This window comes from Pseudophryne corroboree, chromosome 1, assembly GCF_028390025.1.
Source record: "Pseudophryne corroboree isolate aPseCor3 chromosome 1, aPseCor3.hap2, whole genome shotgun sequence".
In the NCBI taxonomy this organism is placed as follows: Eukaryota; Metazoa; Chordata; class Amphibia; order Anura; family Myobatrachidae; genus Pseudophryne; species Pseudophryne corroboree.
The window spans coordinates 1,081,158,428-1,081,172,836 of NC_086444.1; the positions used below are offsets into that span (position 1 = coordinate 1,081,158,428).

General features: G+C 46.4%; 2 protein-coding genes across 9 annotated transcripts in view; one reads left to right on the top strand and one right to left on the bottom strand.

Moving 5' to 3' along the window:
- Positions 1-14,409, top strand: part of APBB2 (amyloid beta precursor protein binding family B member 2) — a 501,466-nt gene that overhangs the window by 433,265 nt on the left and 53,792 nt on the right. Inside the window, exon 1 of one of the 8 annotated variants that reach the window (XM_063921028.1) lies at positions 726-930. The exons of the other annotated variants lie outside the window; for them this stretch is intronic. The gene's annotated coding sequence lies outside the window, so the exon portion shown is untranslated. Of the gene's footprint in view, positions 1-725; positions 931-14,409 lie in introns of those variants that run through there. 8 annotated transcript variants of the gene reach the window in all.
- The window catches only part of NSUN7 (NOP2/Sun RNA methyltransferase family member 7), a 421,001-nt gene that overhangs the window by 59,063 nt on the left and 347,529 nt on the right, over positions 1-14,409 (bottom strand). The window lies entirely within an intron of this gene.

The window sequence follows — 14,409 nt, forward strand, 5'->3', positions numbered from 1 at the left end:
AATAAGTAGAAATTTGAAGATTCTACTTATTTTTAACACAACCAGAATTTCACAAAACAGTGATTTTTATGTATCTGTTAATGTTGAAGACTATTCATTAGATAATTAGTATCAGTATACCTGCTCGTTGTATTTATGCCTATTACACCAGCTACACAGTCTAAAAGTCACAGTGGGTTTTATACGTGTGTGTGTGTGTGTGTGTGTGTGTATACAGTATCTTTTGTGTGGATACACTTACATGTTACCTTCTTATCTGTCTAGCAGAGAGTTGATGACTGGTGTAGATGGTAACTTGTCTTGTATAATGCAGACATGTCATACAGTATCTATGTATATATAATTCTCTAATCATGCATTATGCACTGGCCACCTGGATTCCGCCCTGTAACAATGGCATTCTGAAGGCTATATTCCAGCCCATCATTGGCTAGCAGCACATGGAAAGAAGTTTCATGAGATGGTGGGGAAGTGTGACTGCCTTGATTGTGCCTGTTCCCATGATTTATTACAGCCCCCCCTCCACCCTCTGTTTCATCTGTTCCATGAAGATCTTGATGAGGTTACATGCATATGCTGCATCTCACATACAGCTGCTAGCTTCTGGCTCTTACTTCCCACTACAACAACCTCTGCAGCAGCACCAGCACCGGGTCCCTTTGGATGATGTTTTTCCCCAGCCTCATACCATGTTCCTTTCTCAGATTTTAATGTAGTCTTGCTTCAGCTGCTTCGCTGCTTTACCAGCTTAGGAAAGCAATTAATTATTTGCTGGTGTCCTGAACCTGGAGCCAGAGTGTGTGCCCATGTGGAGTGCGGAGTGTCTGGCTGCGCTGCTTTGTGTGCTAGCTCTCTTACATTTTCTCAACGTTTTCTCCTAACTTGCCTTATCTGCTCTGTCCTTTCATGCTGCCGCGGACGCAGGGAGAGGTAACTCATTTCCTTCCTATTGCATGCATTGTCCCTGGACGTCTGTCTAATGTTCATACAGTAGTATGCTGTGCTGCAAGTGAATTATTGATGATTATCTAGACATTACAGTCATTGTTCTGATTAAGGGCATTAGACAAACTGTCAACCCGTGGCTGTCATTATGAATAAAAATGTAAATATACATTGCTATACGATGTAAGTAAAATAATACAGACACTAGTTTTATATTTGTAATGTTACTGTTGTTACTGTTAATAGTAATAATAATAATAATTATTATTATTATAATACATTCTGGTAGTGAAACAATTGTATGTATAAAACAGCCCTTCCTCATTCTAATGGTAATATATGTAGCACAAATGAGTGTTTGAGCCAATCAGTGTATATGTAAATGATCAGCAGGAACATTAAAGGTAAGTGATTTCTTTATCTCCTGATATAAATACATACAGAGTGATACCCAAGATGCTCTCTCTATATGCGTGTTACACACTGTCCTACTGCATACCCTCCAACTGTACCTTTTTAGCAGGTACAGTACCTTTTTTTTGTATGGTCTGTACCAATTTTTGGCTCTCCAAGCTTCCATTGAAAGTATAGGAAAAGGGGCGTGGCCGTGGCCCCTTTATCCATAGCCACACACCCTTTTCGAATTTGTACCGATTTTTATGTGTAAAATGTTGGAGGGTATGCTACTGTTCTCACACACACAATAACCATTTACATTCCGTACATTTACGGAGGTCATACTGTTTCCTGTACAGAGTGGTCATGTGACTAAAGTTACCCTTAAACATGGTTGCACGCAGGGCAGCCTGTCTCCACTTAATGCATCTACTAAAGTTCAATGTGTGCTTAAATGCAAATTACACCAACGGTTCTTCAACCTGTCCCCTGATTCTTTCTTGGTGTCAGATATTTATTATTAGTAGTTTGGGGAGGTCTGACACTTGTTTTTTACGTTTCACGGTGATGTCACTATAACATTTTACTTTCAAAATGGCGGTAACATACACCATGGCAATGTTATGTGTGGTGACAGGTGCTTCAAGAGAATAGTGTTTATTCTAGCTTGCCATTGTACAATATGCAGCTTGGTCATGTGATGTATAAATTGCACTATTGGTCTTTATAAAGACAAATGAGACGTGCGAGGAACAGACACAGCCAACATATTTATCAGAGATGGTTTCACATCAGTATAAAGTGTATGACCATATAATGTACAGGTCACCTTGCCACCGGGGATAGTGTTTGGAATGGCATCTTCAAAGTGCTCTTCATCCATTACATTACTGGGTTTGACAGTCGTTGAGCTTCATTTCTTGCACTGATGGATCCTGCACAACAAATGCGCTGTCTATTCTGCCTTATTTACTCATAATCAATACGGATAAAGGTCTGAGCAGGGAGCTGTGGCTGCCACAGAGCCATCTCTTCCTGTGGTATCTAACCTATTATTCATGGTAATTGGGTGGGGCACTGAGATCAGAGCCTGTGAGAGTTATTTAGAGTCTGTATGTGTGACTTTATCATGCCTCTTCCCTTATACAGTACATGCTTTGTGCCATTTTAGTATTTTGATTACAGTGCGCTTTTTATTACTTCTCGCCTAGTTATGCATTTTCTGCTGGGGAGATTGTACAATGAGCTGTTAGTTATTGTTCTGCTGTGTATTATTATTGCTACACAATAGACTGAGTGCATTTTTTTTTCATGTTATTAGTGTCACATAATATTATTACCTGCCTTTTTATAGTACAGCCTATCTCTTGAGTTTACATGGACATAAAATTGTGCATCTTTGTTTGCGTAGATATATGTAATTATATTGTATATTTCTACAAAGTGAAGAGTGAAATCGGCCACACAGGGGCCTAACACGCCACTTGGCGTCAGTGCTGTCTGACAGGAACTTTCATTTGACTCCATACATTTAAGTAACCAAATTGGGAACCAATGCCCGTAGCTCCAGTGTGTACTCAGCTTTAGGGTCGTTAAGTGAGGCTAGGAGATAACTCCATACACAGGCCAATAGAGCCAGAGGCCATAAGACCTAGGGGTAAATTTACTAAGATGGGAGTTCTATTTAAAATGGGATGTTGCCAATAGCAACCAGTCAGATTCCAGGTATTATCTTCTAGAAGGTGCTAGATAAATGAGAAGTAGAATCTGATTGGTTGTTATGGGCAACATCCCATCTTGAATAGAACTCCCATCTTAGTAAATTTACCCCCTAATGTCCACATTTATCTACATGCCTGATGATGATCCTACTCATTATAATAGTTATTGGGTAGATATTGTGATAGTTCTGGGGCCACTGTAATATTAGACCCATTACCCGATGTGATATTTTAGCATTTAGAGAGGGTATCAATCTGACAAGTTCTTTTATGTAAAGTTACATTTTAACAGGTCCAATAACTAATGAAAGCTAAAGGAGCATTTGCAATTATTGATCTAGCAAACAGTGAATTTTTGGCCATTCACATCAGTCCCACATGCACACACAAATACATACACACTAGGATACATTTTTATTAGGAGCCAATCCACCTACTGGTACATTATTAGTTTGTGGGAGGAAACTGGAGTACCCAGAGGAATCCCATGCAAGCGCAGGAGAACATATAAACTCCATACATGTAGAGCCATGTTAGGCTCTACCCAATGTATGGTGCAAAAAGATGATTAGTAGAGCCACAACTTACCTGGTATTTTTATCTTCGGTCCCGTGACCACCAGTAGAGTCACTATTGAAATAGCAAACACTATGTTTTTAATACATATGCCCTATATGTATTAAAAACATAGTGTTTGCTATTTCAATAGTGCAAGCATAGCATAGAGCAACACTGTGAACCAACACTTGCCAAAATAAAGGTCCACATGTGGCCTGACAACATGACATAATTTCCTGTCCTAAAAATGTAAGGAATCGTGATATAATTACTTAGGGGACATTAATGGATCCATATAAATACATACAATCAGATTCAGGGGCTTAGAAAATGTTTAAAATGAGTGAAAATGTACAGAAATACATATAAATAGTGACTTTCCGGGAAAAAATAACTTGCTGTAAAGATGGTAACTTACACCACATTACATTGTAATTGTCTGTCACAATAGTTCAGTCAGAAGTTGCTTATGGGCACTGACCTATGTTTGGGAAAGACTGCCCCATGTCCCAATGTCCCTTGCCAGCGACTTGGGTGAATAAATAAGTCACCTTTTTAGCATTAATTTCTGCAAACCACATTTGGATTTTATTTTTTTCACTTTGTATCTATTAGCATTAAAATAGAGCAAAATATTTATACTGTGATAGAATTGCCCTTGATCTAAGTATATTCTGTCTAAAACCATACTGCCCTTTGTTATTATGACAGATGGCAGTCCGCACAGGCTGAGATGGCAGAATTTATGTATCTCTATATAAAATGCAGAATGATAACTTAGGGCTCATACATAAATAAGAAAGCATTCAGCTCGTGTTCTTACAATCTGCCAAATGTCCTTTAACACAAACAGGTAAAAAAAATAATAATAATAATGTAAATGTACCACCCTAACCCTCCCTCTCTGCAGCCTAATCCTAACCTCCCCCCTGCAGCCTAACCTTCCCCGATGGTGCTTAAACCTAACCCCCCCCCCCCCCCACCCCACATCTCTGCAGCCTATGCCAAATATTCTCCTACCCAGCAGCCTAGCCCTCCCCGGGGGTGCTTGAACCTAACCTCCCCCCCTTCCCCCCTCACCCCACAGCCTAACCCCAACTCTCCCTTCTCCACTACCTAACCCTAACTGTCCCTGGGGTGGTTACCCTTACTTCCCGCAGACTATAGCAGTACAGGGGCTGCATACTTACTATCAGGACGCCAGGTGTTCGTATTCCGGCGTTGGCATTTCGTCTGGTGTCGGAATTCTGGCATCGACATTTTGGTCGCGTTTCAGTATTCCGACCGTTGGGATTCCAACCGCCAACATCCTGACCGCATCGCTTTGGTACACTTTACTGCAGGGAGGCTCTGAGAACATAGTTTAAATTTGCTGTTGAAAGTGAGGAAAAAGTATAAGGTTTGGGTTTTGTGTTTTATAAGATGTATTATCTCTAATTGAACGGAAGACTTTATTTTTATTTTTTGTTAATCACCCACATATTTATTGTGACTCATTCAGACCCAGACTCACAAATCTAGCTCTGGCGGTGTATCTGCATCCCATACTTGCTGCAAACCCTCAGACGGCTTCTTCTGGCTGTTTTTATTGAAATAGACTATTTCTCCCATTAACAATAGTTCCGTCTTAAGCCAGTCATTACCGGTACTTCATACTTCCTTGCTGTACCAAGAATGTCTGGTCGTTTGGTGAGCTCCCCTGGCCTCCTGTGAGAGTAGCCAACCCTCCCGGGCCCTGCCCTCCATCCTCCATCCTACCCACTGTCCCAGTGAAATGAGCCGGAAGGGTGCATGATGAGGTAAATTGTGATATTTAAGGCCCATCCCTCACTGCATGATCCCAGGAATCAAACCAATCTGCTGCAGGGGTGGGGCTGTGATGACACCTATCACATCACCGGACCCTGGATATCCCATCCTGAGATTTCCCAGAGGAAAGCAGCAGAAAGTCAGAAGCATGCATTAATACAGATGTGTCCTCATATCTAGACTCAAGATGCCTTGCTGAAAATGCGTCCTATTCGCAATGCGATGGAGTCTGTATACAAAGCTCAGTGGAACTTGCCATGGGAAATAATTGCGTCCGCTGCATCATAGCTCTTCGTATGCCGTATGAGAGACTTAAGGGGGGGGGGGGGGGGGATCAAATTACCGACCGTAAATTAACGTGTGTAATCGTCTCGCCGGGGGCTATCCACTTAGGTCTGATAAGCTGGCAGGAGCTGCGACTTATCTGGGATTTTGTTTCACCTGCCACAGGCTATGGTTGGCGAAAACACACAGGTTTCACTGAAACTGTGTGTTTTCAGGAGAAAATTACATTTTGTTAGGTAGGATCGGCCGGAAAAAAATAATCTCCGAAACATCGGGAAAGAGCACGACAAACGTTAGTTTTTTGCTCCCTATGTTTCGTCACAGCTAATTGGATACCCCCCTTAGACACACACAGATGCTGTTTACAAGTGTTCATATCAAATTAATCAATGCAGTCCTTGGTGTGTCCTAGTTGTGTTGCGACTAACTTGTATTTTTGTGGGAAAAAAAGGTACAAAAAAGACAGCCAACGCTAGCAGAGTCTCACAAGACCTGGCGCGCCAAGAGGGACGGTTTGGCGCAATTGCGGCAATGATGTATTATGGCACATCCGTACGATTGTTAGAACTCCACAGTGATACTGTACACAATGCATGCCTCTAACTGGGATCTTAATGTGCCCAAATTTCTATTCCTCTTGGGTCTAATTTGTAAAACCCTATAGATTAAATTCAAGGTTCATCCATTATATATTTCTCTGACGTCCTAGTGGATGCTGGGAACTCCGTAAGGACCATGGGGAATAGACGGGCTCCGCAGGAGACTGGGCACTCTAAAGAAAAGATTAGGTACTATCTGGTGTGCACTGGCTCCTCCCTCTATTCCGCTCCTCCAGACCTCAGTTAGAATCTGTGCCCGGCCAGAGCTGGGTGCTCCTAGTGGGCTCTCCTGAGCTTACTAGTAAAGAAAGTATTTATTAGGTTTTTTATTTTCAGTGAGCTTCTGCTGGCAACAGACTCACTGCTACGTGGGACTAAGGGGAGAGAAGCAAGCCTACCTGCTTGCAGCTACTGGACACCATTAGCTCAAGAGGGTTCGAACACAGGCACCTGTCCTCGATCGTCCGTTCCCGAAGCCGCGCCGCCGTCCCCCTCGCAGAGCCAGAAGAACAGAAGCTTGAAGACGGCGAAATCGGCGGCTGAAGACTCCTGCCTTCATTAAGGTAGCGCACAGCACCGCAGCTGTGCGCCATTGCTCCCAGCACACTTACACACTCCGGTCACTGTAGGGTGCAGGGCGCTGGGGGGGGGGGGGGGGGTGCCCTGAGCCAGTGGCGGATCTAGACTTAACTTTTAGGGGGGGCGGATTAAGAATTATGACTCCTCCCCCTAATCATAGCCCCTCCCACTTAGTAATGCCCTTCCCGTTCGCTTCTAAAATTTCCTATTGTTGCCATTACTAATAAAATGTTGCCAGTTAGTGGAGAGAACCCTGCGCACTGGTGATACAGACTGCCAAATCGCCATTCCTTCCATCAGGGGTGGTAGAGGATAAGACAGTAGGGCAATTTAAACATGCATGGGATAGACATTAGGATATTCTTACAAAGAAATTCAACATTGAAGCACACTGTATGAGCTGAAATTCACATTATAGCACACTGTATGAGCCAACGTTATAGCACACTGTATGAGCCAAAATTCACTTTATAGCACACTGTATGAGCCAAAATTCACTTTATAGCACACTGTATGAGCCAAAATTCACTTTATAGCACACTGTATGAGCCAAAATTCACTTTATAGCACACTGTATGAGCCAACGTTATAGCACACTGTATGAGCCAATGTTATAGCACACTGTATGAGCCAAAATTCACTTTATAGCACACTGTATGAGCCAAAATTCACTTTATAGCACACTGTATGAGCCAACGTTATAGCACACTGTATGAGCCAATGTTATAGCACACTGTATGAGCCGAAGTGCACAATATAGCACACTGTATGAGCCAAAATTCACTTTATAGCACATTGTATGAGCCGAAGTGCACATTATAGCACACTGAATGAGGCAACAGAATGCAGGGACACAATGCTGGGAGAAGAGAGGAGGGGGGAGAAATGGGACACAGACACACACACACAACACACACACACACCTAATCATTGATGGAGGCCGGGTCCCGCCGCGATATTGGGAACGGGTTCCGAGCGGTGCAGCGAGGCGGAGGACGAAGACAGAGAGAGAGCGCCCTGACGCGCGTACAGGAAGAAGGGGGCGTGCTCAGATCAGAGGTCACTGTACGCGCGTCAGGACGCTCCTCTCTCTCCTCGTCCCCCGCCGTGCTGCACCGCTCTCCAACCCGTTCCCAATACCGCAGCGGGACCCGGCCTCCATCCCGCTGCCGGTATATGTAGGGGGGGCGTTCGCCCTGATCGCCCCCCGCTAAATCCGCCACTGCCCTGGGCTGCAATTGAAGTACCTTTTGGCATAAAAATACATATATACAGTCTGGCACTGTATATATGTAAAAACCCCCGCCATTTTTTCACACAGAAAGCGGGACAGAAGCCCGCCGCTGAGGGGGCGGGGCCTTCTTCCTCAGCACACCAGCGCCATTTTCTCTTCACAGCTCCGCTGGAAGCAGCTCCCCAGGCTCTCCCCTGCAGTATCCAGGTACAAAACGGGTTAAAAAGAGAGGGGGGGGGCTCATAAATTTAGGCGCAAATAAGACATATAAAGCAGCTATTGGGTAAATCACTTATTATCAGTGAGAATCCCTGTGTTAAATAGCGCTGTGGTGTGTGCTGGCATACTCTCTCTCTGTCTCCCCAAAGGACTTTGTGGGGTCCTGTCCTCAGTCTGAGCATTCCCTGTGTGTGTGCGGTGTGTCGGTACGGCTGTGTCGACATGTTTGATGAGGAAGGTTACGTGGAGGCGGAGCAAGGGCAGATAAGTGTGGTGTCGCCCCCGTCGGGGCCGACACCTGATTGGATGGATATGTGGAAGGTCTTAAATGACAATGTAAACTCATTACATAAAAGGTTTGATGACGCTGCAGCCTTGGGACAGCCGGGGTCTCAGCCCGCGCCTGCCCAGGTGACTCAGAAACCGTCAGGGGCTCATAAACGCCCTCTATCTCAGATGGTTGACACAGATGTCGACACGGAGTCCAACTCCAGTGTCGACGATGATGAGGCACATTTACAGTCTAAAATGACCAAGGCCATCCGATACATGATTATTGCAATGAAAGATGTATTACACATTTCTGAGATTAACCCTGTTAATACCAAGAGGGTTTATATGTTTGGGGAGAAAAAGCAGCCAGTGACTTTTTCCCCATCTGATGAATTAAATGAATTGCGTGAAGAAGCGTGGAGTTCCCCTGATAAGAAATTAGTGATTTCTAAGAGGTTACTGATGGCATACCCTTTCCCGCCAACGGACAGGTTACGTTGGGAAACATCCCCTAGGGTGGACAAGGCACTGACACGCTTATCTAAAAAGGAGGCCCTGCCGTCTCAGGATACGGTCGCCCTAAAGGAGCCTGCGGATAGAAAGCAGGAAGCTATCCTGAAGTCAGTGTATACACACTCTGGTACTCTACTGAGACCTGCTATTGCTTCAGCCTGGATGTGTAGTGCTGTAGCAGCGTGGACAGATACTCTGTTAGACGACATAGATTCCCTCGACAGAGATACTGTTTTGCTGACCCTGGGCCATATCAAAGACGTCGTCTTATATATGCGGGATGCTCAGAGGGACATTTGCCTGCTGGGCTCTAGAATTAATGCTATGTCCATTTCTGCCAGGAGGGTCTTATGGACTCGGCAATGGACAGGAGATGCTGATTCTAAAAAACACATGGAGGTTTTGCCTTATAAGGGTGAGGAATTGTTTGGGGACGGTCTGTCGGACCTCGTGTCTACAGCGACAGCTGGAAAGTCGACTTTCTTGCCTCAGGTTTCCTCACAGCCTAAGAAAGCACCGTATTATCAAATGCAGTCCTTTCGTTCCCAAAAAGGCAAGAGGGTCAGGGGCGCATCCTTTCTTGCCAGAGGCAGGGGTAGAGGTAAGAAGCTGCACCATGCAGCCAGTTCCCAGGAACAAAAGTCCTCCCCTGCTTCCACTAAGTCCACCGCATGACGTTGGGGCTCCACAGGCGGAGCCAGGTGCGGTGGGGGCGCGTCTCCGAAACTTCAGCAACTAGTGGGTTCGCTCACAGGTGGATCTCTGGGCTATACAAATTGTATCTCAGGGATACAAGCTGGAATTCGAAGCGACTCCCCCCCGCCGTTACCTCAAATCAGCCTTGCCAGCTTCCCCCATGCAAAGGGAGGTAGTACTGGCGGCAATTCACAAGCTGTACCTCCAGCAAGTGATTGTCAGGGTCCCCCTCCTTCAACAGGGAAGGGGTTACTATTCCACAATGTTTGTGGTACCGAAACCGGACGGTTCGGTGAGACCCATTCTGAATTTAAAATCCTTGAACACTTATATAAAGAAATTCAAGTTCAAAATGGAATCGCTCAGAGCGGTTATTGCATGCCTGGAAGAGGGGGATTTTATGGTGTCGCTGGACATCAAAGATGCTTACTTGCATGTCCCCATTTACCCACCTCACCAGGAGTACCTCAGGTTTGTGGTACAGGACTGTCATTACCAGTTCCAGACGTTGCCGTTTGGCCTGTCCACGGCACCGAGAATATTTACCAAGGTAATGGCCGAAATGATGATACTCCTTCGGCAGAAGGGAGTTATAATTATCCCGTACTTGGACGATCTCCTCATAAAGGCGAGGTCCAGGGAGCAGTTGTTGATCAGCGTAGCACTCTCTCAGGAGGTGTTGCAACAGCACCGCTGGATTCTGAATGTTCCAAAGTCGCAGCTGATTCCTACGACGCGTCTGCTTTTCCTGGGCATGATTCTGGACACAGAACAGAAGAAGGTGTTTCTCCCGGTGGAGAAGGCCCAGGAATTAGCATCTCTGGTCAGGGACCTCCTGAAACCAAAACAGGTGTCGGTGCATCACTGCACGCGAGTCCTGGGAAAGATGGTGGCTTCATACGAAGCCATTCCCTTCGGCAGGTTCCATGCGAGGACCTTTCAGTGGGATCTGTTGGACAAGTGGTCCGGATCGCATCTTCAGATGCATCGGCTGATCACCCTGTCCCCAAGGGCCAGGGTGTCTCTTCTGTGGTGGCTGCAGAGTGCTCAAGTCTGGAGACTTCTCTACACATAAATATACTGGAACTAAGGGCCATTTACAACGCCCTGAGTCAAGCAGAGCCCCTGCTTCGAAACCGGCCAGTACTGATTCAGTCAGACAACATCACGGCGGTCGCCCATGTAAACAGCCAGGGCGGCACAAGAAGCAGGATGGCAATGGCGGAAGCCACAAAGATTCTTCGGTGGGCGGAGAATCACGTGCAAGCACTGTCAGCAGTGTTCATTCCGGGAGTGGACAACTGGGAACCAGACTTCCTCAGCAGACACGACCTCTACCCGGGAGAGTGGGGACTTCATCAAGAAGTCTTCACACAGATCGCAAAGCGATGGGAACTGCCACAGGTGGACATGATGGCGTCCCGCCTCAACAAAAAACTAAAAAGATATTGCGCCAGGTCAAGGGACCCTCAGGCGATAGCTGTGGACGCCATAGTAACACCGTGGGTGTACTAGTCGGTATATGTGTTTCCTCCTCTTCCTCTCATACCCAAGGTACTGAGAATAGTAAGAAAGAGAGGAATAAAAACAATACTCATTGTTCCGAATTGGCCAAGAAGGACTTGGTACCCGGAACTGCAAGAAATGCGCACAGAGGACCCATGGCCTCTGCCTCTCAGACAGGACCTGCTGCAACAAGGGCCCTGTCTGTTCCAAGACTTACCGCGGCTGCGTTTGACGGCATGGCGGTTGAACGCCGGATCCTAGCGGAAAAAGGCATTCCGGATGAAGTTATTCCTACGCTGATAAAGGCTAGGAAGGACGTGACAGCAAAGCATTATCACCGTATATGGCGAAAATATGTTGCTTGGTGTGAGGCCAGGAAGGCCCCTACAGAGGAATTCCAGCTGGGTCGTTTCCTGCACTTCCTACAGTCAGGGGTGACTATGGGCCTAAAATTGGGGTCCATAAATGTCCAGATTTCTTCCCTATCCATTTTCTTTCAAAAAGAACTGGCTTCACTGCCTGAGGTTCAGACGTTTGTTAAGGGAGTGCTGCATATTCAGCCCCCTTTTGTGCCACCAGTGGCACTCTGGGATCTTAACGTTGTGTTGGATTTCCTGAAATCCCACTGGTTTGAGCCACTTAGGACCGTGGAACTAAAGTATCTCACGTGGAAAGTGGTCATGCTGTTGGCCTTAGCATCGGCTAGGCGTGTGTCGGAATTGGCGGCTTTGTCATGTAAAAGCCCATATCTGATCTTCCATATGGACAGGGCAGAATTGAGGACTCGTCCCCAATTTCTCCCAAAGGTGGTATCATCGTTTCATTTGAACCGACCTATTGTGGTGCCTGCGGCTACTCGGGACTTGGAGGACTCCCAAGTTACTGGACGTAGTCAGGGCTTTGAAAATATATGTTTCCAGAACGGCTGGAGTCAGGAAGACTGACTCGCTGTTTATCCTGCATGCACCCAACAAGCTGGGTGCTCCTGCTTCAAAGCAAACTATTGCGCGCTGGATCTGTAGCACGATTCAGCTAGCTCATTCTGCGGCTGGATTGCCGCATCCAAAATCAGTAAAAGCCCATTCCACAAGGAAGGTGGGCTCTTCTTGGGCGGCTGCCCGAGGGGTCTCGGCTTTACAGCTTTGCCGAGCGGCTACTTGGTTGGGTTCAAACACATTTGCAAAGTTCTACAAGTTTGATACCCTGGCTGAGGAGGACCTTGTGTTTGCTCATTCGGTGCTGCAGAGTCATCCGCACTCTCCCGCCCGTTTGGGAGCTTTGGTATAATCCCCATGGTCCTTACGGAGTTCCCAGCATCCACTAGGACGTCAGAGAAAAAAAGAATTTACTCACCGGTAATTCTATTTCTCGTAGTCCGTAGTGGATGCTGGGAGCCCGTCCCAAGTGCGGACTTCTGCAATACTTGTATATAGTTATTGCTTAACTATAGGGTTTTTTGTTCTGAGCCATCTGTTTAATGAGGCTCAGTTGTTGTTCATACTGTTAACTGGGTATAGTTATCACGAGTTGTACAGTGTGATTGGTGTGGCTGGTATGAGTCTTACCCTTGATTCCAAATCCTTTCCTAGTAATGTCAGCTCTTCCGGGCACAGTTTCCCTAACTGAGGTCTGGAGGAGGGGCATAGAGGGAGGAGCCAGTGCACACCAGATAGTACCTAATCTTTTCTTTAGAGTGCCCAGTCTCCTGCGGAGCCCGTCTATTCCCCATGGTCCTTACGGAGTTCCCAGCATCCACTACGGACTACGAGAAATAGAATTACCGGTGAGTAAATTCTTATTTTTTAAGTTCCCGTGTGTGTGTGTGTTTCCTCTGAGGTGCTGTTTGGATGAATGGTGTCCTTTCATAGAATTATGGGGGTCATTCCGAGTGGAACATAGCTGTGCTAAATTTAGCACAGCTACGATCATTGACACTGACATGCGGGGGGACGTCCAGCACAGGGCTAGTCCGCCCCTTACGTCAGCGCCGGCTTTCACCCCCCCCCCCCCCCATAGAAGTGCAAAGGCATCGCACAGCGGTGATGCCTTTGCACTTCAAGAGTAGCTCCCGGCCAGCGCAGCTTTAGCGTGCTGGCCGGGAGCTACTCATCGCTCCCCAGCCCGCAGCGGCTGTGTGTGCAGTCATGCAGCTGCCACGGACTGCCCCCCCAACGGTCCGCTCCCACTAAGCGGCGGCTTTACGCCGCCGTTCAGCCCCCTCCCGCCCAGCGACCGCCTCTGTCTCAGAGGCGATCGCTAGGCACCGACAGCTGCCATGTGTCGGCGCACTGCGGCACCGGCACATGCGCAGTTCCGACCCAAACGCTGCGCTGCGACAAACTGCAGCGAGTGATCGGGTCGGATTGACCCCCTATGTGTTTACCCTCAATGTTATATTACTTCAACTTGGTGGCGGTAAGACTAGTTCCAGCTTTCTGGGAAATGTGATAGAAGAGATGCCAATTGTATCTGCAGGTGCTGCTGTGATTACTGGTAAATCTGTACAGCAAACACTGACTGCTATTACAGTAATGTGCAAATCCAGGATTAGGTTTATTTGTACACATCTGGTCTTCCCAAGTGTATCATATTGTACTATGCTAATCTTCCACAAACAATGCAGAAGTCCTGCTAAACTGCGCCAAACAATAAGAAAAGATGGGTTTAGTTGATTAATTGATGTACATGTAACAACAAATTCGGCCCCTTTGTGAGCAAAAAAAATGTCAGGTCCAGCAAGCGTCACTGGGTTGAACCAGAACCGTGGCTAGCCAATCATGTGACTGTGGCACTCCTTCAGCCAATTGGAACATCTGAATAATTATGTTTGTTTTATTTCTGTAGGCCCTCCCGGCTTACTAACAATAACCCCAATGTGCACAGGGGTCACCCTACACCCATGATCAAAGCCCTTCCTGTAAAATCTGGTGACCTCTAGTGACCCTGCCAGACCTGGCAAGCATACATGGACAGTCATTGTGCTCTTGTATTCTAGATTTATGTTTTGGTTGGATTTCTTCCACTCACCGCAGAACTTTTATGTGAGAATATATATATTTTTTTCATTCTACAACTT